This window comes from Phyllobates terribilis, unplaced genomic scaffold (assembly GCF_046119375.1).
Source record: "Phyllobates terribilis strain yellow unplaced genomic scaffold, ASM4611937v1 Scaffold_2__4_contigs__length_985480577, whole genome shotgun sequence".
In the NCBI taxonomy this organism is placed as follows: Eukaryota; Metazoa; Chordata; class Amphibia; order Anura; family Dendrobatidae; genus Phyllobates; species Phyllobates terribilis.
Window position 1 is genome coordinate 149,390,649 of NW_027362762.1, and position 26,958 is coordinate 149,417,606.

Genomic DNA, 26,958 nt, shown 5'->3' on the forward strand with positions numbered 1-26,958 from the left:
AGCCGAAGAGGCGCGGGGATTCCTGTAGGTTGGAGGCAGTTTGCAGGGCTCCTACCTTGTAACCATGGAATACTGATGTGGCCACTGGAATAGGGTACTGGGAATTGATTTGCTCCTCTCTAATACTGATAAATTATAATAATAATAATCTTTATCAATTATTTGATTTCCTAAGAAAGTAACTGCCCTCTAAGGTATACTACTGCAAAATCTTACCGCCATTTAGCAACAAAGCAATTTGACCACAAATTGTGAATACAGTTTAAGGCCCGCTTCACACATCAGATTTTTGGATACATGTGCCGTCGATAGCACATCCGGATAGTATAGCCTATGGTGCATTCACACAACCTTTTTTGGTGGTCTAATGATCCGCAAAACAGAAGTGGAGTCACGTTCGATTTGATGTGATTTGCTAACCAAAGTCATAGATTTCTATGAATGGGTCAGTGATGTGAACGGACGAGTTAATTGTGGCCAAATTTAATTTTATGATTATATCTGATTGAGCATAGCAAGGCTTGATTGCAGCCAGGGTAGGGTCAGATGGCGCGGTTGATGCAGACCAAAAACTGTGCAGCTGAGAGCACCGATTATTTTGACGACATCAACTGCATCATGACCGCGTCACAACTTATTCTTAGGCCTCATACACATGACTTTATTTCTGCTCTGTGCTACATCATTGTTGTAAGGAGCCATAATATTGCACCCATATTTCTATGGGCCCTACACTACTTCTGTATGACTCCAAATTCATTCATCCGAATGGTAGGGCAGGATTACAGGATAATATTGACCTGTATCAAGACATTATAGAGCATCAAACAGAGAGAAACCCATTATAGACCACCTTCATTGGACAGAACATTGAGCCCCTGTAATTCGTGGCTCCCACTTCATAGGACTGTATAGGACCATTATATTACTTTTGAGTTTGTGTCATGTAATACTACATTTTTTGTCTTGCACAGCCCCCAGCAGCTTCTCCTGGTGAGATAAAAGCAGAGGGTTACAGCATCTGAACCTGATTAGTTGTCCACATTTAGAAAGTGAGTTGCTTTGGTAAATCAATACCTTTAGGTTAAGTTCATGCAAAATTTTCACTTAAAAAATGCATTGAAAAAAATGAAAGTAACCTAATTCTGCTATTAGGAGCAGAAAGGCTGCAGAAAAACGACAACATCTAGAACTCACTAAATACTCATCGTGGGAACATAGCCTTAGGAAATGCACACAAAGTTTTTTTGACATGGATTTCGATTCAAAGTCTTCAAATACTCTTTAAGTAAGCTTGCTACTGATTTCAATGGGAAAAGAATCCTTTTTCTAGCATGGAAAAAGAAGCTACATGTCAGTTCTTGAGGTGTTTCTGCGTGAAAATGTATTTATTTGGTTTTGCATGTGGATTTTTTGGTCAGAAGAAGCTGCTGGGGACTATGCAGGGCAAAAATGCAGTATTACATGGTAAGAACGCAATGCAAGATGTCCATGTGAACATTCTCACTAGAGATCGTTATCAGCAGCAGATTAGCTATAACTGTATTAGGTTTAAATACTGTAAACTTAAACTTAAACTAAGCCGTCTTAAAATTCGACAGAATTTAACTTAGTGGTTTGATAAATTTCAGCTTTGTCATTCACCATTTACTGGTGGTATCCATTATGTGCCAACTAAAATACAGTACAGACCAAAAGTTTGGACACACCTTCTCATTTAAAGATTTCTCTGTATTTTGTTGGCATTCTCATCAAGAGAATGCCAAGAGTGTGCAAAGCAGTCATCAAAGCAAAAGGTGGCTACTTTGAAGAACCTAGAATATAAGACATATTTTCAGTTGTTTCACACTATTTTGTTAAGTATATAATTCCACATGTGTTAATTCATAGTTTTGATGCCTTCAGTGTGAATGTACAATTTTCATTGTCAGGAAAATACAGAAAAATCTTTAAATGAGAAGGTGTGTCCAAACTTTTGGTCTGTACTGTACATATATCTTTATAGTAATGCTTGTAGAGCTATAAGATATAGATAGATGTCAAAGTATCTTCCCATGATAAAGCATAAACAATTGAATTATCTTTGAATCCATAAAGAGTTCCAAGTTGGCAGGTTATCCCCTATCCACAGGATAGGTAATTACTTTCTGATTGCTGGGGTTCTGGTGTCCCGTAGCTGGCACCCCTATTGATCCCAAAAGTAAAGCTGGCCATACACATTAGATGACTGTCGGACGAATGATGTTCGGCCAACATCTATCTCTGCTATCTCTCCCATACACAAATGTCCGCGATCAGCTAAGAGAGCATGTGTTCTCTATGAGGAAGATGCCAACAGATATCTCTGCCGGTGGCTTATCTCTGGGAGAACAAAGCGATTGGCTGTCTAAAAATGGATATGCCCGACTGACATTTCTCCTGACACTTAGTTGGCCAGCGCCCCCATACACATTAAAGCTAAGCAGCACAACATATGTGTCAGTAGGTCATCACATTGCTGACCTAATCACATTGCTGCTGTCACTGCAGAGAGGATGCAGCGAATACCGCAGGGAAATGTACGCGCTCTATGGAGGATCTGAAGATTGAATCTATAGACTATTATTGTAAATGGAAGGGTGAGCAGTATCACGCACATTCTGGGGCAGTGGAGGAAAATTGCGAGAGAGGGCCCAGTATAGAGAGGGGCAGTGTGCTGGGTGCGGGGACAATATAGAGAAGAGCTGTATGGTGGAACAGTTTGGAGAGGGGCAGTGTGGAGGGGGGACAGTATGGTGAGGAGCATGGGGGAGCAGTATGGAGAGTTGCAGTGTAGGGAGACCTTGTGGATCGTGGCAGTGTGGGGGGACATTATGGAGAGGGGCATTGTGGGGGGGAGCAGTATAGAGAGGTAGCAGCATAGTGGGGTCACTGAAGATGGGGGCAAGATGAGGGAGGACAATGTGGAGGCTATAGCTCATAAGTAAAGAAAGCACTGCAATTATCATTCATAAGGGAAGACTGTGTGGTGATTCATTCATAAGGGAGTACAGTGTAGTTATTATAATTTATAAGGCAGGACAGTGTGGTGGTTATAATTTAGAAAGGGGGATAGTGTGGAGTCAATGTATAATAAAAGGGTAAGAGGGTCATATTTTGTGCAGGAAGCACAGTGAGGGGCAATTATATATTCAGGGGCACATCAAGGGAGATATTTTTATTCATGGGGCTTGTAATGAGCACTGTCATAGAGGAAAATTAAAATCCATAAGACATCTCCAGAGAGGGACATGTCCCCCTCACATTGAACATATGAGGAAGAGAGAAAACTAATTGTAACTGGAGAGGAGGTGACTCTCCAACCTCCTTTGACACCCCAATCTTCTTTGAAGCAAATACCTCCTGCCATGAACAGGTGATTAAAACAGGATATCTGCTGGGGAAAAGACAGTAAGCTTTGAGATCTGTTTATGCAGAGGCGGGCAATTACACTTCCCAGGCCAAATCTCCCTCTCTTCAAAGGAAAACTGGACAATGGCAGTAAACTTTTTGTCTCCGATATCCAGGTATGAATATTGGGGTTTGCATCTATCCGATATTTATGGAGATAGATTTTCAGTGTCGCAGTGAAGAGACATATGGAACACATTCACTCACATCACTGTAAAGCTGGCAGAACCCCTCCAACTTAATAATGGTCCAAGAGATGGTTCTATACATGTCATATTTCATCTCTATAAAAAATAACATAGTGATAATGAACATGATGACAATATCTCCCACCTGGGATCTCCAGGGGCGAAGATATCCTATAAGTTGAGGCTCTCATAAAATTCCGAAGAGTCGAGAACATCCCACAAATAGCCCCCACGTTAGGTCATCAAGGGGAGGTGTGTGAGTGCAACTACTGCTAATAAAAAGCAGTAGTTAGGTTTGGGTCATTTGTCAGTTCTTGGAAGGTGCAGCTTGCCGTTGGTTCTGTCCATTTTCCTGGAGTACCTCCCTCTGATAAGCTCTGAGCCATTTCTGTGACATCAGGTTTAGTTATTCTCTTTTGTTATTCCTTCTTATTTTATGTAATTGTATATATTGTATTGTTTGTTCCCATTTCGTATCATCTTGTATATTTTTTTTATAACCATTGCCTATCTTTCTGGATTAAATATAAAAAATTGAATAGCTCTGTTCCTCTTGCCCTGTGAACTGCATCCCTGAAGCCAAGGCCGGCTCCAGGTTTTTGTGGGCCCTGGGTGAAAGAGTCTCAGTGGGCCCCTTTAACACATACCACGATTCATGATGCACAGATACTGCAGAGAAATATATATATATAGTACAATGCCGAAGATTTCACTTCTTACATTACATGACCGATATCTATTGTAAATTCCAGAATAGCTCAGAAACCGGCGAATTGCTCCATACAGAATACTGGCCCCCATAAAATGCTCCATAAAGGATACTGGCCCCCATATAACGCTCCATACAGGATACTGGCCCCCATATAACACTCCATGCAGAATACTAGCCCCCATATAACGCTCCATACAGGATACTGGTCCCCATATAACGCTCCATACAGGATACTGGTCCCCATATAACGCTCCATACAGCATACTGGCCCCCATATAATGCTCCATGCAGGTTGTGCCCCCACATAATGCTCCATGCAGGCTGTTCCCCCCACATAATGCCTCATGCAAGCTGTTCTCCCCATATAATGCCCCATACAGGATGTCACCCCTCCTTATAATGCCCCATTCAGGATGTCACCCCCCTTATAATGCCCCATGCATTATGTCACCCCTCCTTATAATGCCCCATGCACGATGTCACCCCCCCTTATAATGCCCCATGCAGGATGTCACACACCCCCACCTTATAATTCCCCATGCAGGATGTCACTTCCCCCCCATATAATGCCCCATGCAGGATGTCACTCACCCCCCCTTATAATGCCCCATGCAGGACGTCACTTCCCCCCCTTATAATGCCCCATGCAGGATGTCACTCCCCCCCTTATAATGCCCCATGCAGGATGTCACACACCCCCCCTCCCTTATAATGCCCCATGCAGGATGTCACACCCCACTCCCTTATAATGCCCCATGCCTCCATACATTAAAAAAAAAATCAAATACTCACCTCACTTCTCACCTGCTGCCTTTGCTCTGGGCTCCAGCGTCGCCGGCGTCTTCCCGCTCTGCGCTATGACGGCTCAGGAGAGGGCGCGGTGTAAAGACGTCACCGCACCCTCTGACCTGAGACGTGACAGTGCAGCCGCCACAGAAGAGACCAGAGCTGCTGCGGAGGCACGGGGAGAGGTAAGTATTGTTTTGCCGGCTGCCGGGGCCCTGAGCAAGCAGGGGGGAAAGGGCGCTGATACCGGCACCGCACCGCTCACTGGTCCCATAGCGCAGCAGGGTGCACACGGCGAGTGGGCTCCCCTGCCTGCTCAGGGCCCCAGCAATTGTCCGGGTGCGCCGGGTGCTGACGCCGGCCCTTCCTGAAGCCATATGCTACCTGTAACGGGTGTCCAGTCGGCCTGTATAAACAATTGGTGGTGGCAACTAGAAGTTCTTTTGTTATTGTGGAGCTGGCAGTTACTGTATGGGGGGTATATACACATATTCCATGCCTTGGAATCGGAGGTGAATATACCATTCGCTCACTGTGAGTTCCCCAATAACCAGCCTAGTAGTGGAAGCAGTCGCGGTCTCATCCACCACTCACCAGAGAATTGTGTAATTGTCCTGATGATTGGAGGTAGCAGAGTTGTGCTCCCATGACAAGTACTGTGTCAGGATGTGCTGGAGAAGAGTGGAAGTTTGTAGAGATGAGCTGTGCACATGAAATATCATCATAGCATCTGTACTACATGTAGACAGAAAGGATGGAAATGACTTCAATCAGAGAAGATGTTATCTTTAAGGTACCTAGATGTAAAGGCTTATTTGTGATACTGACTGTAATGAATTAGAACTGTGGTTCTTATATAGTCTGCAGTCTTTTTTTTGTGCAAAGTCTGATGGTAAGTAACAACTCCCAGCATCTCCTTACCATTATTAAGGAGTTGCAAGTTCATGCGATACAAGTGTATATACGGTTGACCTGACATTGCAATTAATCACTGTACTAAGCTTGGTGCTGCATTCATGTACTGATGTTGGTTATGGTGCTGTATTCATGTACTGATGGTGGTATTGGATTCATGTACTGACAGTGATTCTAATGCTGGATTCATAAACTGATGGTAATTTTGGTGCTGAATTTATGTACTGATGGTGGTTCTGACTCTGAACACATGTACTGACAGAGGCTCTGATCCTGTAAACATGTAATAATTGATTACTGGTCAGATGACAAGCTACATAGCCATCTATTTTAAAACTCAAAACTTGGAGTTTTGAGGAGGATTTCGAGAGTTTCTGCTCCAAAAACCCAGTGTAACTTTTTTGCGCAAAAACCGAGCAGAATCTCTCAAAATTCCCCTCAAATACTCAAAATTTCTCAAAACTTGGTGATGCATTTATGTATTGACAGTCGTCGTGGTGGACAGTGGACTGTATTCCAATGGATTCCCATTGAAATTGAGTGGTGGCTGTGCACGTGCAGTGCTGCTTCATTAATTTACTATGGGATTGTCAAAAATAGTTGAGTGCTTACTCAGCAAACTCTGGCAGTTCCATACACAGTGAATGGAGAGGTGGTGCACATGTGCAGCCTCTGGTCCATTACAAAAGTGCATTTCAGCGCATTGTTCTCGTGATCAATGGGGTCCCAGTAATCGGTTACCCAGGCAGTCAGAAAGTTATCATCTATACTCTGGATAGATAATAGATAGATAGATGATAATTTGCCAAGTTGAGACTATCCCTTTAAATAAGGCACCCAATTGAAACATCGAGATTTGATGCACTATATTGAAGCCATTCAGTATTTCCTTTCCCTTCATTATCTTTTTTCCTTTTCTTTTAGAGCTGTAGATGTCTTACCCAAGCTTTTATCAGCCTTACTTGATTAAACAGTAATATCAGAACATCCAGGTTGACATAATCACTTTATGAAATGGACAATTTACATGGAACTATTATGGATGTGTGGCACCCCAGGGGTCTGGTTACCACAGTAATAGAAATATTATGTCTGAGAGCAAGTGGGAGGTTTCTCTGGTCAGGAGCCCTAAGCATGCAACACCGCCCGCCCAGACCTGGGAGGGGAGGAATCTGCCCTTATAAACTGGGTCTGGGGCGGGATTAGGACAGTCAGAGCCTGGAGACAGTTCCAGACACAGGGAAAGTGTCAGCAAGGAGCTCTGTAGGAGCAGGAGCGAGTGCCAGGGGCTGGAAGCTAGATAGCTCGCCCTGGCTGAAGACATTAAGACCGGACACGGAGTCCGAGGCTGTGGGGACATCCAGGTCCAGCAGCAGAATCCAACCGGCAGGGGATTCCATGTCCTCTGTCCAGAGAAGCCCGGAGGCACGGTCACAAGCAAGGGACCAGCACCGCCATGGTGAAGCGGAGGCTAACAGAAGGCCCCAAGTCACCGGCTGTACGGGTGAGCACCACACGGTATACTCAGGGACGTGGGCTACTTCTACCCGCACACAGCAAGGTAGCCAGGAAAGAGTACAGATAGACGGGGAGGCCTACAACTCCACCTGGCCAGGGGAGATCCTGCTAGCTCTCAGACTGACCAGGCCTCTACTGCTAGCCAGTATTCCCGGGAGGGTCTGCTTTATAACATCAGTAAAGACCCTGAACTGCACTGCACGGACTCTGAGTTATTCCTGCTGCGCTCGTGCACCATCACTCCCATCATCCACACTAACTGCCCTGAGGCTATACTCCTCCCGTGGGGAGTCATCCCGTTCTTAACTGCACACACAACACCGGCCTCAGCGGTCTGCCTTGCAGCGGCGGTCCCCACTGACCGCAATCCACGGGTGGCGTAGTCGGACTATTATCTCACTAATAATACTGCCACTGAATTGACCACCCTGGGCACGGACCGGGTCAGCGCCACGGAGACTACAGCCCCCAGCGATCCGGCTCCGGGTATTCCCTGCACAACACAGGCCCAGGGGGCGCGTCAACTTTGGCGTAGTCAGCAGGATTCAAACCAACCCGCCCCAACGGGTATTGCGTGCCTGTAAAAAAAGACTTTTGCACTTACCTGAGAGAAGTTTCCCGCCATCCGCAGCCGCTTCCCGCCATCGGACGCCATCTTCGGGACGCCGCGCGGGAAGAAGAGGGGTGTGGACGCCGAAAGCGCGCGAGATCCGAAGCTCCGCCCCACGCGCTGACGCTGCGCAAGGTCCTGGAAGGGAGAGGGAGCGACACTGACGTCACAGGAGCGCGACGCAAGGTCCTCAACCCCGACGATCGACTGCGGAGCCGCGGCCTACGGAAGAAGAGCATCGCAAGGTAGGCCACGGTCCACTAGGGGGGAAGGAGGATGTCGGATACTGAAGGGAGCTCCACCGCCACACCGGCCGCCAGCGCAACCGCTGCTGCGGTCATGCCATTCACCATGCCCTATATCCCGGGGGCAACCTGGCTACCCCAGTACTCAGGGGAGTCACATACCCTAAGTGACTTTAGGGAAAGACTGGATAGCCTCTTCCAGGTATACCCCCTCACGGAAGAGCAAAAAGTGAGCATCCTGGTGGCCCAGTTAATCGGGGCAGCCCAAAGGGAGGTAAAGTCCTGGCCACCTAGGAAGAAGAGGACTGTCCGAGAAATACTAGCCCGGCTGAAAGACACATTTGATACCCGAACCTCAGCCGAAATAAAGCTCAGATTTTACGGGTGCAAACAACGGGCACATGAAAGTATAAGAGACTATGCTCTAAACCTACAAGAGGCCCTGAGAGCCATTAAGCAGGCAGACCCTGACAGCGTAGGGAATGAAGACAAGCTGTTGACCAAACAATTTATTGAGGGTCTACTGTGCAATGCCCACCGAACCCAGTTGCGGGGAATGGCCTTACAGGACCCTGACCTGGACTTTGCACAGTTCAAGGACAGAGCCATCCGGGTGCTCCGAGAACCGGCACCAGGTGGCGCTGTGACCCACAGGCGCCCTGCTATCACTTATCACCAGGACACGGCGCCCTTGTCTGCAGGGCCTGTGGGAGCTGATGCGCAGGCTTTGAACAATAACCCGGCTACAGACCTGCACCATCAGGTCCAAGAGCTGACTAAGAGCGTTGCCGCGCTAACCAGAACTGTGCAGTCTTTACAGGTCTCTTCTCCAGGAAAGATCCAGCTGGCATCCGGACCGGAGGACGTCCCGTGGCGCCGACTGAGGAGGACCCCACCGGCCAGAGGAAGACCCAGCGACCGATACAACGAGGACGGACAACCCATCTGCCGCCGCTGCAATCAACCCGGACATATGGCAAGGTACTGTCATTTAAACGGGCACAACCTGGGGTAGAGGGCCAACCCCCAGGCATAAGATCATCAGGCCCATCGAACTGGCATGATAAATACGTAGGGGGACGTCCGGTCTTGCCTGTGGTACTGGATGGCATTCCTATGAGTGCCCTACTAGTCACTGGGTCACAGGTGACTACCATCCCGTACGTGCTCTTCAAGCGGTACTGGAATGACTCGGACATAACCCGCTACCCAGATGATGACCTGAGCATTATCGCCAGCAATGGTCAGCCCATGCCATAGATAGGATTTAAAGAGGTGACCATCAAGGTCGGTAAGGTTGAACTGCCGGCACAAGGACTGATCATTGTGGACATTGACCGTCGCGAGAGTCACCCAAAAATAACCCTAGGTACTAACGTAATCGAAAACTGTCTTGCAGAGGTGATTCTTATTTTGCAGCAGGTTGCCAAGAACGCCAGTTCCAGCCAGCAGCGTGTCCTCCAAAAAGAGATCCGGGCACTGATGAAACGGCAACAGGTGGAACTATCTGGTGGTGAGAATGGTAGCGTGAGAATGTGTGACCCGTTCCCTATTGCCATGCCCCCGAAAAGTGAGATGATGATTTGGTGCCGGGCAGCTATTGGTCTAAGAGGTAGAGACTACCAAGCAATGGTAGAACCCGTCTTCTCAGACAGTAGGCCCACCGTTTTGACAGCACGGGGGTGGTCGATGTACGCCATGGGAGGGTGCCTGTCCGCATCATAAATATCGGGGAGAGAGAAGTATACCTGCCCCGGTATGCCACACTAGCCAAATTGTTCACCATCAACCAGAACTCTGTACAGGCCGTGGAACCCTTGCCTCCATCTCAACCAGAGGAAGGTAACGGCTCTAAGAAACCAATGGAGGACTGGTGTCAGCAACTGCATTTGGGTACTGACTCCACTCCCTCACACCAAAAACAGGGAGTCTATCGGGTGGTTCAAGAGTACGAGAGAGTGTTTAGTAAACACCCGCTGGACTTCGGGCGAGTAAAGGGGGTAGAACATCACATCCCCACGGGAGACCATCCTCCCATAAAGGAGAGATACCGACCCGTACCCCCTGCACACTATCAACACGCCAAGGGGATGCTAAAAGACATGAAGGAGGCTGGGGTAATTAGGGACAGCTGTAGCCCCTGGGCAGCTCCACTAGTCCTAGTGAAAAAGAAAGACAACACCATGAGAATGTGTGTAGACTACAGGAAGGTCAACCGTATCACACACAAAGATGCGTACCCATTACCAAGGATAAAAGAGTCCTTAGCTGCATTAAAATCTGCTAACTTCTTCTCTACTTTGGATCTCACTAGCGGGTACTGGCAGGTTCCTGTAGCAGAGGCGGACCGGGAGAAGACCGCATTCACCACCCCGATGGGACTCAGCGAATTTAACTGTATGCCGTTCGGGCTCTGCAACGCACCAGGAACCTTCCAACGGTTGATGGAATGCTGTCTGGGACATCGGAACTTCGAGACGGTCCTATTATACCTGGACGATGTCATCGTCTATTCCAAGACCTATGAGGACCATCTGGAACACCTGGCAGAAGTGTTTGAAGCCCTGGCAAACTATGGCCTAAAGGTAAAACCCTCAAAGTGTCATCTACTGAAGCCAAAGGTACAGTACCTGGGACACGTGGTGAGTGCTGACGGAGTGGCCCCCGACCCTGACAAGATCACCGTGATTAAGGACTGGCCAAGACCATCCAGCATAAAGGAAGTGCGGCAGTTCCTCGGGTTGGTAGGCTACTACCGAAGATTCATTCCCGGTTTTACCAAGAAGGCAGCTCCTATGCAGGACCTCCTGATAGGCCAGTCGAGGAAGGCCAAAAACCAGAAGCCACCCTTCAGATGGGAAAAGCTGGAAGAGGAGTCATTCCGCCAGCTGAAGATGGCCCTCACGGGCGATGAAATCCTGGCGTACCCTAATTACAGCCAGCCCTTTATCCTCCACACGGACGCAAGCAACATCGGGCTAGGAGCCATACTGTCCCAGATCCAGCAGGGGAGAGAACGGGTAATTGCTTACGCCAGCCGAAAACTGCGAAACACGGAAAGAAACCCTGAGAATTACAGCTCGTTCAAGCTAGAGTTCCTGGCAGTGGTGTGGGCGGTAACCGAACGTTTTAAGCATTACCTTGCCTCTTCCAGGTTCACCGTGTACACGGACAACAACCCGTTGACACACCTGGACACTGCAAGACTGGGTGCCCTGGAGCAGAGATGGATGGCCTGCCTGTCCAATTATGAGTTCACGATCAAATACCGGGCAGGACGCTCCAATACCAACGCGGACGCCCTGTCCAGGATGCCAAACCTACCGGCCGGAGGGGAAGATCCAGAAGAACTGGAAGAGGTCGAACTCCCTGCATTCCACCATCATGGGATTACCCAGTATTCCCACCGTGTGAGGGGCCAGCGATCCGCTACGTTCAACCCCTTATCCCACTACAACTGGGCGGAGACGCAAGACAGTGACCCCGCAGTCCGTCTGGTGAAGGAGATGCTGACCCAGGCTGACGCCCGCCTGGACCCAGACGCTTCGGAAGAGACCAAGCAACTGTGGACGGAAAAAAGCAGACTGTTTCTCTACAAGGAGAAATTGTGCCGCAGAATGGTCAATTCCCGGACACATGAACTGATCTGGCAGGTTGTGGTACCGAGACGGGACGCAGCTATGGTGCTGGAGGCCTACCACAATGGGGCAGGGCACTTCGGATGGAAGAAGCTGGAGTTCCTGCTGCGTGAACGGTTCTACTGGATAGGCATGAGAGGAGCCATTGAGAGATGGTGTAGAGACTGTGGCCCGTGCAATCTAAGAAGGAGGGACCATGCCAGCCAGAGGACTCCCCTGCAACCCATCCTCACCAGGCAGCCACTGGAACTGGTCGCTCTGGACCATGTTAAACTGGCTCCAAGCAGAAGCGGGTATGTCTACGCCCTAACCATCGTGGATCACTACTCCCGGTTCCTGGTGGTGGTCCGTGTCAAAGACTTGACGGCTCAGACAGCAGCCAGAGCCTTCCAGCTGCACTTCTGCCGCCCACACGGGTACCCAGACCAAGTGCTGACGGACCAAGGACCAGCCTTCGAAGCGGAGGTCTTCCAGGAGTTCTGCAACCTGTATGGCTGCAAGAAGATAAGAACAACGCCCTATCACCCCCAAACCAATGGACTCTGCGAGAAGATGAACCAGGTGGTGATAGATCTGCTAAAAACATTGCCCCTGGAAGAACGCAGTCTGTGGCCTGAGAAACTGCCCGATCTGGTGGACCTGTATACCCACATCCCGGTAGGTTCCACCAACTGTACCCCGGCTTACCTAATGCGAGCAAGACCTGGTAAGCTGCCTGTTGACCTGGATATGGGAGTCCTGACACCCGAGGACACCTCGCCAGAGGCAGACTGGGATACAGAACGGCAGCAGCAGTACTGGAAAGTACAGGAGAGCGTCGAGCGAAGTCTCTGTCAATCAAGAGAAAGGCAGGAGAGGACTTATAACCAACATGCTCCCGCTGTTCCCCTGGTACCTGGAGAGCAGGTCTTGAAAAGAAAAAGGCGGCTCCATAAGTTGGACGACCAGTGGGAAAAGGACCCGTACATCGTACTGCCCTCAAACCACAATAATCCAAAGGTGTACGTCATCAGCAAGGATGGAGGAGAAACCACAGCCACTGTCTCCAGAGACCACCTGAAAAAGTGCCCCGAGAAGTTGCAAAGCACGGATGAAGATTAGGAAGACCCTCAACCCGTAGAGGAAAAGGAGGAAATGATCAGCACCGTACTCGGAGACTTTCCCTGGTCCTGGACACAAGTAAACAACGCTATCGTGGTGCCCGTCCTCACCTTTCTCCAGCCAGCCCCTCAAGTGCCTACAGAAGACCAGGTAGAGCTGGAAGAGCAGCCGGCCCAGGAGGCAGAAGAGTCCACACCAGCAGCGCAGGAGGATCAACCCTCTGCTAGTAGTGAGCCTGCCGTGCCCCTAGTGAGCCAAAGAGTACGCAGACAGCTGCCCAGCTTACCCATAACACCTCCTACACCCTGTAGTGCAGGACCAGTTAGTGAGCTCCGTAGGTCCACTAAAGTCATTAGAGGTCAGATGCCCGCTCGCTGGAGAATATAAAGTAATGCACTGTAAATTTACCTGTTTCTTGAAAATGTTTATGGTTTTTGTTGTTGCCTGTTATTAATTATGTTTCTCAGTTACCCGGCAGATTTCTATGGACTAACAGGTTATGGACGCTGGATAACCGGAACAATTCTTGTAGATAGTTGCACATTGTGCCTCTTGCGAAGACGGCCGCGGAAGATAAAACCTGTGTGGCGTGGCCTCCTTGCGGCCCAAAGTAGCTAGCTTCAGCCTTGCAGCCACGCCCAAGGCCAACGCAAGGGGTTTTCTTTGGACAGGTCCCCTACCTCGCTTAAAACTTCACCTTGGGTGATATGGACACCCGGTTACGGAAATGCCGTGACCACAAAATGTACTTTTTCATGTTGTCTTGTTATTGTTATACCCTGCATTTATGTTTCTTTAAAAATATGTTTAGTCCCGGAGTACTAAATTTTACTAGGGGGGAATGTGGCACCCCAGGGGTCTGGTTACCACAGTAATAGAAATATTACGTCTGAGAGCAAGTGGGAGGTTTCTCTGGTCAGGAGCCCTAAGCATGCAACACCGCCCGCCCAGACCTGGGAGGGGAGGAATCTGCCCTTATAAACTGGGTCTGGGGCGGGATTAGGACAGTCAGAGCCTGGAGACAGTTCCAGACACAGGGAAAGTGTCAGCAAGGAGCTCTGTAGGAGCAGGAGCGAGTGCCAGGGGCTGGAAGCTAGATAGCTCGCCCTGGCTGAAGACATTAAGACCGGACACGGAGTCCGAGGCTGTGGGGACATCCAGGTCCAGCAGCAGAATCCAACCGGCAGGGGATTCCATGTCCTCTGGCCAGAGAAGCCCGGAGGCACGGTCACAAGCAAGGGACCAGCACCGCCATGGTGAAGCGGAGGCTAACAGAAGGCCCCAAGTCACCGGCTGTACGGGTGAGCACCACACGGTATACTCAGGGACGTGGGCTACTTCTACCCGCACACAGCAAGGTAGCCAGGAAAGAGTACAGATAGACGGGGAGGCCTACAACTCCACCTGGCCAGGGGAGATCCTGCTAGCTCTCAGACTGACCAGGCCTCTACTGCTAGCCAGTACTCCCGGGAGGGTCTGCTTTATAACATCAGTAAAGACCCTGAACTGCACTGCACGGACTCTGAGTTATTCCTGCTGCGCTCGTGCACCATCACTCCCATCATCCACACTAACTGCCCTGAGGCTATACTCCTCCCGTGGGGAGTCATCCCGTTCTTAGCTGCACACACAACACCGGCCTCAGCGGTCTGCCTTGCAGTGGCGGTCCCCACTGACCGCAATCCATGGGTGGCGTAGTCGGACTATTATCTCACTAATAAGACTGCCACTGAATTGACCACCCTGGGCACGGACCGGGTCAGCGCCACGGAGACTACAACCCCCAGCGATCCGGCTCCCGGTATTCCCTGCACAACACAGGCCCAGGGGGCGCGTCAGGTGTACCATAAATATTCTACACAATTCTTTTGAAACACTATAGAGGCGACATCTTTACTATAACACTCAAGTAAAAACGGAAGCCTGGTGCATAATGCAAGTCTATTGAAGTAAGCATTTGTCATGTAATGAAGTAAAAATTCGAAAAAAAAAAGTGTATTGAAATGAATCACAATGCTACGGTGTGCCAAGTCTGCCATTTTTATATTGATCTGGTATGGTGTTCCACAGCCCTTTAACCTGCACTGAAACGCAATGAGATGATTTTACAAGCAGCGGTTTATAGTGTTTTGAATAGAATTCTTAAAAGAGAGGCAGTAATTACTATCCGGCTCCTACAATATATCAGGCAAGACCTCTGACTTCCAAAGTAATTATATCGACATGCATGGTAATAATATCACTGTATTATAGCGTGTCTTATGTTTATTGCAGGCCATTCTTACAATTTCTACCTTCTCTGAGCTGAGTTGGCGCGGTCTAGTCGTGCAAATCGCTCCAGCATGAAAATTGTTAAGAAGCTGGTGATTAAATAGTCTGGGGACTTGGTAAATGTGACCTAGTAAAAGCCAAGGTACAGCAAGGGAGTCACAAGCGCTGAATCTCAGGTCACCTGATCCAGGAGAAATGGGTGATAAAAACAAGCATTTTCGGAAATTATGTAGAATATTCCATTTGTGGCTTGCTGCAGTCGGGGAGGGAGCAGAATTTTAATCAGGGAGACTGCAGTGACAGACTGCAATGTGCCTGGTGTTATACTGTCCTTATAAATCATATTAACACAGCCAGACGCTCAGTGCACAGAGCAGCTTAAAGCTGTCAGTGTGGAGTCTGGCCAGGGGAATGAGGCTGCCTGAGAGGGGGAGGCTGCAAGGAACCTAGGAAAGGAACAAATAAAATAGTGAGTGGGAGGAAGACATGGAAATAAGGGCAAATAAAAGGAGGGAAACAAAGGAAAACACAACAGCATGAGATGAAATCCTGCTAGCTGGGGTTATAAAGACAGTGGAGATCACAGGTCCCATATAGTGTGTGCAAAAAATAGAAATGAACCTAAAAAGTAGGAAAACAAAGGAATATACAACAACATAAGAAGAGACCTATGAGGGGATATAAACGCAGTGGAAATCATAGTGTGTGCAAAAATTAGAAATAAACCTAAAAAGTAGGAAGACAAAGGAAAATACAACATAAGATTAGACCTGTGAGAGGAGATATAAAGGCAGTGGAAATCATAAGTCACATATGTGTGTGCAAATAATAGGAATAAACCTAAAAAGTCTGAAAACAATGGAAAATACAACAACATAAGTTGTGATTAGACCTGTGAGAGGGGTTATAAAGACAATGAAAATCTTAGATCACATATAGTGTGTGGAAAAATTAGAAATAAACCTAAAAAGTAGGAAAACAAAGGAAAATACGACAACATGAGATGAGACCTGTGTGAATGAGAGTGAAAATCAATGATCACTTATAATGTGTGCAAAAATCAGAAAAAAAAACTAACTAAAATGTAATGAAACATACTGTATTATTTAACTTACATAGCAATCATATATATAAACCACAAAAAAATGTATTGATTTTTATAAACAGCGCTACAGAGCAGCTAGCCTTATTATATTAGGTCAAACATGTATAATCAACTGTTAAATGTGTATTGGGGCATCATGACTGTCCCCCAACTAGAGGTGTAGAAAAGAGGGATTGGACATGTTGGATATCAATATACCCTAGTCTCTGTTCCCATGGGAGATAAGCCGCTGCCTGAGGTGCATATTAATAGGAAACTACAAAGAGATAGCTGCTGGCTGAACAAGTCTGTATTACAACTATACTATATTATATACAAAGGTCATTGGAGTCTACTCTACGTAGAGAAATTCCAATATCTCAAGTTGGTGGCTTGAAGGTAAAAGTAATCCTTGTATGTGATTTTCCTGGGTCTATTTCCAGTGGTTTACTGTCTCAGTCAATTTCCAGTCTTTGATGTCACTTGATCTTGTGGTCTAAATGAAAACTGACTTGGGTATTAGTAAATTGTACCCTGAAATTGCCATAAACTCAAGACTCAGGTTTTCTACTATGCACCTTTTATTAATTATAAGTGTATTATTGTACATAGAGAAACCACTGCATAATGAAAAAAAGGTATTTCTCTACTGTTTCTGCTACATTGGTAAAACAAAATTAAAAGGCATGGATTGAGTGTTTTATGGATTAGGGGTTATTCAGTTTGGAGAAACGAAGCCTTAGGGGTGGTCTTATTACAATGTACAAATACAGTATAGGAGGGGACAGTACAGAGATCTTTCTACACCTAGGCCTGCTACGGTGAGAAGTGCACTCATCTACTTCTAGAGGTAAGAAGGTTTAATCATCATAGAAGGATTAATCATCATTCATTGCTCCAGTTAGTCTTAAGGAGCACCTGTCACCAGGTCATACGTGGTCAGTTTTTGCGAGGGAATCCTGAGAGCCACGACACTTGGTTAAGATCATAAAAATTAGCATTAAATAAAAAGACCCATATCTCAGAAACCATATGGCAGAGTTAAAAGAAACTCTGAATACACAGGGGAACAGCAGGAATAAAATAAAAGCACAAACGGCCCACTTTTGACCTGGTTGCAAGTTCTCTTTAATTCCTTTACGACCTTGGACGTACAGTGGGTACGGAAAGTATTCAGACCCCTTTAAATTTTTCACTCTTTGTTCCATTGCAGCCATTTGGTAAATTCTAAAAAGTTAATTTTTTTTCTCATTAAAGTACACTCTGCACCCCATCTTGACTGAAAAAAAAACAGAAATGTAGAAATTTTTGCAAGTTTATTAAAAAAGAAAAACTGAAATATCACATGGTCATAAGTATTCCGACCCTTTGATCAGTATTGAGTAGAAGCACACTTTTGAGCTAGTACAGCCATGAGTCTTCTTGGGAATGATGCAACAAGTGTTTCACACCTGGATTTGGGGATCCTCTGCCATTCTTCCTTGCAGATCCTCTCCAGTTCTGTCAGGTTAGATGGTGAACGTTGGTGGACAGCCATTTTCAGGTCTCTCCAGAGATGCTCAATTGGGTTTAGGTCAGGGCTCTGGCTGGACCAGTCAAGAATGGTCACAGAGTTGTTCTGTAGCCACTCCTTTGTTATTTTAGCTGTGTGCTTAGGGTCATTGTCTTATTGGAAGGTGAACCTTCGGCCAAGTCTGAGGTCCAGAGCACTCTGGAAGAGGTTTTCATCCAGGATATCTCTGTACTTGGCTGCATTCATGTTTCCTTCAATTGCAACCAGTCGTCCTGTCCCTGCAGCTGAAAAACACACCCATAGCATGATGCTACCACCACCATGTTTCACTGTTGGGATTGTATTGGTCAGGTGATGAGCAGTGCCTGGTTTTCTCCACATATACCGCTTAGAATTATCACCAAAAAGTTCTATCTTCGTCTTATCAGACCAGAGAATCTTATTTCTCATAATCTGGGAGTCCTTCATGTGTTTTTGAGCAAACTCTATGCGGGCTTTCATATGTCTTGCACTGAGGAGAGGCTTCCGCCGGGCCACTCTGCCATGAAGGCCCGACTGGTGGAGAGCTGCAGTGATAGTTGACTTTGTGGAACTTTCTCCCATCTCCCTACTGCATCTCTGGAGCTCAGCCACAGTGATGTTGGGTTTCTTCTTTACCTCTCTCACCAGGCTCTTCTCCCACGATTGCTCAGTTTGGCTGGACGGCCAGGTCTAGGAAGACTTCTGGTGGTCCCAAACTTCTTCCATTTAAAGATTATGGAGGCCACTGTGTTCTTAGGAACCTTGAGTAATGCAGAAATTCTTTTGTATCCTTGGCCAGATCTGTGCCTTACCACAATTCTGTCTCTGAGCTCCTTGGGCAGTTCCTTTGAGCTCATGATTCTCATTTGGTCTGACATGCACTGTGTGCTGTGAGGTCTTATATAGACAGGTGTGTGCCTTTCCAAATTAAGTCCTATCCGTTTAATTAAACACAGCTGGACTCCAATGAAGGAGTAGAACCATCTCAAGGATGATCACAAGGAAATGGACAGCATGTGACTTAAATATGAGTGTCTGAGCAAAGGGTCTGAGTACTTATGACCATGTGATATTTCAGTTTTTCTTTTTTAATAAATTTGCAAAAATTTCTACATTTCTGTTTTTTTTTCAGTCAAGATGGGGTGCAGAGTGTACTTTAATGAGAAAAAAAATGAACTTTTTAGAATTTACCAAATGGCTGCAAAGAAACAAAGAGTGAAAAATGTAAAGGGGTCTGAATACTTTCCTCACCCACTGTATAGGTACGTCCAAGGTCATGTCCCTGCATTTGATCATTTGATGCGGGCTCCGGCTCTGAGCCCGCGTCTTTGCCTGCAGATGACAGCTAATTTGATCAGCTGTCATGTGCCTTATATCGATGCGGGTGGGTCCACGATCCACTCGTGGCTGTTAACATGTTAAATGTTGCTGTCAATCTCTGACAGCGGCATTTATCTTGTGTGAGCCGGAAGTGCGTCATAAGACCCACCCATCAGCGCCAATGGGTTGTCCTGACAGCCGGGGGTCTGCAGAAGACCACAGTGCTTGACATTATAAATCTCCTATGAACGCTGGCTCATGGCTGGCGTTCATAGAATATCATGATTTATGCTGCACATAGCAGGGCTATGTGTGACACCAGCGATCAGATGATTGCAGCTTCAAGTCTCCTAAGGAGACTATTGAGGCAAGTAAAAAGTAAAAAAAAAGTTTTAAAAAATATTGAAAAAAAACATAAAAGTTCAAATCACCCCCCTTTAGCACCATTCAAAATAAAACAATAATAATAAAAAAATACACATATTTGGTATCGCTGTGTTCAGAAATGTCCGATCTATCAAAATATAAAATAAATTAATCCCATCGGAATATGAAATAACGAGAAAAGAAATCAAAATGGCATAATTACGTTTTTTTTGTTGCCGCAACATTGCAATAAAATACAATAACCGACGATCAAAACATTGTATCTGCCCCAAAATGGTATCAATAAAAACGTCAGCTTGGTGCGCAAAAATTGAGCCCTCGCCCAGCCCCAGATCCCGAAAAATGTAGTCGTTACAGGTCTCGGAAAATGGCGACTTTTTTTTTTTTTTTTTTTTTTATATAAACTTTGGATTTTTTCACCACTTAAATAAAACCTATACATGTTTAGTATCTGCTTCCTTGTACTGAACTGGTGAATCATATTGCCTGGTCAGTTTTAGCATTTAATGAACATGGTAAATAAAAAACGCAAAAAACAAGCCCTCATACGGCTATAATGGCTCTGGGATCAAGGGGAGCAAAAAACGAAAACGCAAAAATAGTAAATCGCAAGGTGATGAAGGGGTTAAATGAAGAGAGGTAGAGCCAGAAAGACACACAGAAATGCTATTGCTTTCTGATATTTTATTTCACATCAGGTCTGGATTCACAGCTTTGCTGCTCAGTACTGTAGGATGTCCTCTATGCTGCTGCTTCTGGATGAATGTGAAAGACTTCATAGCAAACTTTGGAATACATTTTCACATTAGCTTCCCTCAGGCGTTTCATTGCCACGCTGGAGAGAAGAAAAAAAGCCAGATGGAACAAGGAAACTAGACCTCAACAGTTTTGCAGTAAAAACTGGTAAAAAAAGCGTGATGACAGCTGCTGCTGTTTTGTCATCAGTTGTCTTCAGTTGAGAAACATAAAGTTGGATAGGAATGGTTCGGACATATGGAAATCTGGCCTAAAATTTTATGTCCCCATGATAAAATATTGTTCTTCACAGGGGACTACACACAGATTCATTAGTACAGCTACACCGGGGATCAATAGCTACAGTATATGGCACATTTCTTGAGTCTTCATCTTTAATATACATAATTTCACAGTAATAATTATAAGGTGAAAAAAACGGGGGTGTTAACTTGAATGACCCCCAAGGCTGTGCTGTGGTTCCCAGAACACTGGTAAGTAACATTGCGGCTTTTTTTCCCAGAAGGATTTCAACACCAGGTTGTTATGTATACCCCAGGGAATGTTTGCTGTGAAACACAGGTATGTAAGATATGCCGATGGTCGTAAATGCCCAGTAGCAGATTTTGGCTTGGGGGGTTGTGCAGAGAAGTTTTGCTGCTGGGAGCTCTACTTTTTGTAACTGAGCTTTCAAAAATACGAAAGAATTGTACAAAAGTAATAGACAATACTCTACCCGGAAAACCTAAAAGTAAAAAGTCAGTTTCAGCTTAGTTGAAAAAGAATTTTGAGGTTTTGTCTAAATACCATAGGTCCAAATTTCTGTTATTTCATACTATTCATAGGAGTAAGAACACTTATGCTATGGAGCTCCAGATCTATTGCTTCCTTCTCACTGTCAAAGAGATAAATGATTATTATATTATTTTGTAGAATCTTGAACCTGTTCTCATTTAAAATGAAAAGATGGAACATAAAGTAACGGAAAGAAAAACTAAAGTGCAGTGTGTTCTCGATTCAAAAATCAAAGAGCACTTCAGGATCAGTTATCAAAAAATATGGGGCCAGTTAACAAGGTGCAAAACATTTAGTTATTTGTTACAGTTTTTTGTCAGAAGAAAAATTGACATTTTGGCACACGCTGGTTTTGCACAAAATGTGCAACCATTTTAGATTTTACGCTTTCTGCATGTTTTTTTTTTTAAATTGTGGATGGAGGTTAGATATAGGTAAGTAGCCAAACACATCATAATGTCTGTATTTATTTATTTTTACTTAAAGGGGTGGTCTGATACCTAAAATGTCCCTTCTAAATATCTGTTTTCAGATTCTAAGAACTTTTGCAATTTGCTTTATTGTAAAATGCCTTACACTTCTCTATATCTTGCTAATCCTTCAATGTGTTTTTTTTTACTTCACTACCTGTGGCGTTTCATTTGAGAGGAGTCTCAAGCAGGACGTCACAGGAGGCTGGGGCTGCACTCACTTCCCTGCAGCATCTTCTGGAATAGGACTTCATTAGGGCGCAGCGCTGTAGTTACTAGAGTTTCTTGCATTGACGCCCTCTGGAGGTGTCGTGGATCCATAGTGATAGACGCTATGGGAGATGTGAGTGCAGCGCCTGCACTCTGGTTCTATCTCCGCCACATCTTCAAACTGTGAAACATGACGTTGTCAGGGGGCAGAGATAGAGGCATTGAGTGACACCAATGCTGCCCCCACAGCTTCTAGCACCGCCCTAAAACGAATCCTCATCGGTGTCACTCATGTCTTCTATCACTGCCCCCGATGACGATTAGTTTGAAAGCTGTGTTATAAGCTTCGGGGCAGCGCTGGTGTCACTCACTGCTTCTACCTCCGCCCTCTGACAAGGTCTTGTTTTACAGTTAGAAGCTGCGGCGGGGACAGAAACAGAGTACAGTGAATAACTTCAGCACTGCCCCCAGATGACGTCCTGTTCCAGAAAGGGCAATAGACACAGCAGTGAGTGCAGCCCCAGCCTTCTGTGATGTCCCGTTTGAGATTTCTCAAGGAAGTGAAGTAAAAAAAACACATTTAGGAATTAGATAGGGAGAAGTGTAGGGCATTTTATTATAAAGCTAATTACAAAAGTGGTTAGGGTGTAAAGATAGATATTTAGAAAATACATTTTAGGTACTGGACCACCTCTTTAATATTATTTTAGTGAGAAAAAATATATTCAAAAGAAAAAAAAGAATATAAACCATGGAGGAATGTAAACTACGGTCAATAATACCAAGATATGCCAGTAAATATTGCTAAATAAGAAAAAGCAACTACTTCTCAACATATTAAATCACCATTTCTACAACCTATATTAAAAGATAAGGTGTGTTTTTTTTTCTAAAGTTTGATGAGCCATGTGCTTAAAAAAGCAAAGAGCAATGAAAACAGTAGTAGGAATGAGACATAAAAGGAGGGGAAAGAAGTGAAAGGGGTGGGGAAGGGAAAACACCAGGAAACAATTAGTGAATGGTGGCCAAGTACACAATGCCATTATAATAAATCCTAGAAACAATTCAGCCATTTTTCTAAACCAGAACCAGAATGAAAGTCCAACAAGGACTTATCACATAGACCAAGATCATCATCGACCATTATTTCCATCATCATCAGAAAACTAATCTCTGAGACTTATTCCTTTATGGTGAGTTCCGAAAGATGATCATTGATCACCAAAGCCTTGGTATGACCGACCAGGCAGCAATAAGGAAACGTCAGAGGAGGCCCTTATGAATAACCTGCACAGAGCTTGAGATTGCTGAGAGTAAGGCCAACTGTGGTGATCCTGTGATTATAACTCCTGGAACAGCTTCATAGGTCTCAAAAATAGAATCCCAGAAAAGACACAAGAAAGAACAACTCCACCACATATGTATTGGCGTAACTATCTCACTCCCTCATCAACAGCATAGGGGAGATACAGTGAAAAACATCTTATGCAAGACTGCTGGAGCTCTATACGCACTGAGACAGTATTTTTCAATTTCTTTCATGTTCATGCCTTGTCTTTGGCATTTTAGGAGTTAAGAAAAATGTTTTATGCCATTATTCAGTCGTGAAAGTCTGACCAATCTCCCTCTTCCATAAACTAGTAAAATACGTAAGGTAATTTGTTGATAGACAGATTCCGCAAATTACAGTAAACCTTAGGGTATGTGCACACAAGGTCTTTACAAGCGGGCAAACTCACCGAGGAAAACGCTTAAAGGGAACCTGTCAAGTAATTTCAAGCATCTAAACTGTCCCCAGTGCGTTGTTAGTGATGCAATGTGCATCATTAGCATGTTATTTTCATTGAAAAAAACGGTGGTCTAATCATGTCGCAAAAGCACTTTATACACTTATATCGTACCTGCTCGTTTAGTCATAGGGGTGTGCTTAATTTTCTTTCAGTCATAGGCGTCACCGCCCACTCAATTTGATTGATTGTCCTGGAAGTGCAAATGTCACTCGAAACTGTTGTAAAATCCCATGCTTGCGCAGTGTGGAGCATGGAGTGTGAAGCCACACTTGCGCAGTGTTGAGATCGGGCAGCTGCTTTTGCACAGTGCGTAGCTTTGAGCCGCGCTTGCGCCCTGTGTAGCGTGGAGCCGTGCTTGCGCAGTGTTGATTGGGGAGCTACGTAGTGACGAGTTTCTCCTCATGCTTGCGCCATGACCAGCGGCTTCCCACTCAACACTGCACAAGTGTGGCTCGAAGCGACACTGTGCAAGTGTGGCCGCCCAACCTCAACACTGCGCAAGCGCGGCTTCACACTCCATGCTCCACACTGCGCAAGCGTGGGATTTTACAACGGTCTTGAATTACAACGGCGCTTCCAGGACAATCAATCAAATTGAGTGGGCGGTGACGCCCGTGACTGAACAAAATCTAAGCACACCCCTATGACTAAACGAGCAGGTACGATATAACTATATCAAATGCTTTTGGGACATGATTAGACCGCTGTTTTTAATGAAAATAATGTGTTAGTGATGCACATTGCATCACTAACAACGCACTGGGGACAGTTTAGATGCTTGAAATTACTTGACAGGTTCCCTTTAAGGTAACGGCGGCATTTTTTCTTCATGAAGTGTTTTTTTGTGTCATTTCCTGAGCATTTTTTCAGTGCTTTTCGCTGTTGCCGATTGTTTGAGCTTTCCCATTGCTTTGTATTATAAAGTATAAAGTGTCCTTAGAGAGAAAACACCTGAAGAATGGTCAGATCACTGGTTTTAACCACTTGGCATCTTTGGAAACATGATGCTATTAACCCCTTCATGACATATGACATACATTTACATCACATATCATGTTGCTGCCTTTGATGCGGGCTCGAACACCAAGCCCGCATCTTTCCCGGAAGATGACGGCTAATTTAATCAGCGATCATCTGCTTTTAACAGCCGCGGGTGGTGAGGAGCTTCGCACATGGCTGTTAACCTATTAAATGCCGCTGTCAACATCTGATGGCGATATTTAACATACACTACCTGGGATGCCATGTAATTTCATGTTCCCATCGGCACACCCATGACGTAATCGTGGGGCACCGATGGGTTATCATGACAACCAGAAGTCTCCTGAAGACCCCCCGTGCTTGTTTATGATGATCCTCCTGTGAAAGCCAGTGTTTAGGTGGAGGTTCATAGGAGATCATGATTTTCACTGATGCACTGCCATGTATGGCACAAGCGATCAGACGATTGCAGCTTCAACAAATACAGCTGACAAATACAGTTAAAAATAAAAAGTTTTTAAAAATATGAAAAAAAAAAAAAAAAGACAAAAGTTCAAATCACCCCCCTTTTGCCCCATCAAAAATAAAGCAATTAAAAAAAATACACACAGCAGGTGAAATAAATATTGAACACGTCACCAATTTGCTAAGTAAATATATTTCTAAAAGTTCTATTGATATGAAATTCTCACCAGATGTCAGTAACAACCCATCCAATCCACGCAAGGAACAAAATTCGCCATGTATGTCCATACATTAAGTTATGTATGATAATGAGAAATTAAATAACACAGATAAAAGGTATTGAACACATGAAGAAAGAGAGGTGCAAAAAGCCATCAAAATCTATTAATAATAATAATCTTTATTTATATAGCGCCAACATATTCCGCAGCACTTTATAATTCAAAGGTTCATATACAACAGTCATAAGTAACATAGCTAAAGATAATACAATAATTAAAGCAAAAATGATGACGAACCTGCTCGTAAGAGCTTACAATCTACAATGAGGTAGAGTGACACAAAGTACAGGGGCTTATTTACAATGAAGGTCCAGCCATCTTGAGGGGATGAGGGATAGATAAAGACTGCATGAGCTCGTCATCAGCCAGTATTTGTAGTACTTTTGGGTTCGGTGGAGTTTGGTGGAGACTTATGTTTGGAGAAATAATGAATGGGCTATAAAAATATAAAAGGACTTCGATTAGGGAACGTAAAAGGTCACCCTAAACAGGTGTGTTTTTAGGGAGCGCCTAAAACTGTGTAAGTTGTGGTTCGTTCTAATTTCTTGGGGTAGAGCATTCCAAAGAATAGGTGCAGCTCGGGAGAAGTCTTGTAGTTGGGAGTGGGGTCTTGGAGCCGAGAGTAATTAGTAAATAGTATTAGTAATTAGAAAGCAATCCTGCAACTTAGTGAAAAATAATATTGGTTGGTTCAACTGAAGGCCTATAAAATAGGTGTCTCATTACCAAGGTGCCACACAACAAACATCTCATGATGGGTAAAACAAGAGAGTTGTCTCAAGACCTTCACAACCTTATTTGTGCAAAACAATACTGATGGCATTGGTTACAGAATAATTTTTAAACTACTGATAGTTCCAGTGAGCACTGTTGGGGCCATAATCTGGAAGTAGAAAGAACACCATTTCACCTTAAAATGTCCACGACCAGGTGATAACTGCAAATTTTCCGATAGGGGAGTGAAAAGAATTATCAGAAGATGTGTGCAAGAGTCAAGGACCACCGGTGGAGAGCTACAGAAAGGCTCCATTACTGAAAAAAAAGCATGTTCAAGTTTAAAGTTTGCTCAACAACATTTAGACAATCCTGTGAAATACTGCGAGAATATAGTTTTGTCAGATGGGACCAAAATAGAAGTCTTTGGATGCCATAATATACACCATGTTTGGAGACCAAAAGGCACTGCATATCACCCTAAAAACACCATATCAACAGTGAAGTGTGGATGTGGAAACATCATGGTGTGGGCTGTTTTTCAGCATATGACACTGGCAAACTTCATATAAACGAAGGAAGGATGAATAGGCAAATGTACCGAGACATTCTTGACTAAATTCTGCTGCCATCTACCAGGATGATGAAGATGAAACAAGGGTAGATATTTCATCAAGACAATGATACCAACCACTCAGCCAATGAAACTGTCAATTGGTTTCAGAGAAAGAAAATAAAGCAAGTATGGCCGAGCCAATCACCTGACCTGAATCCAATAG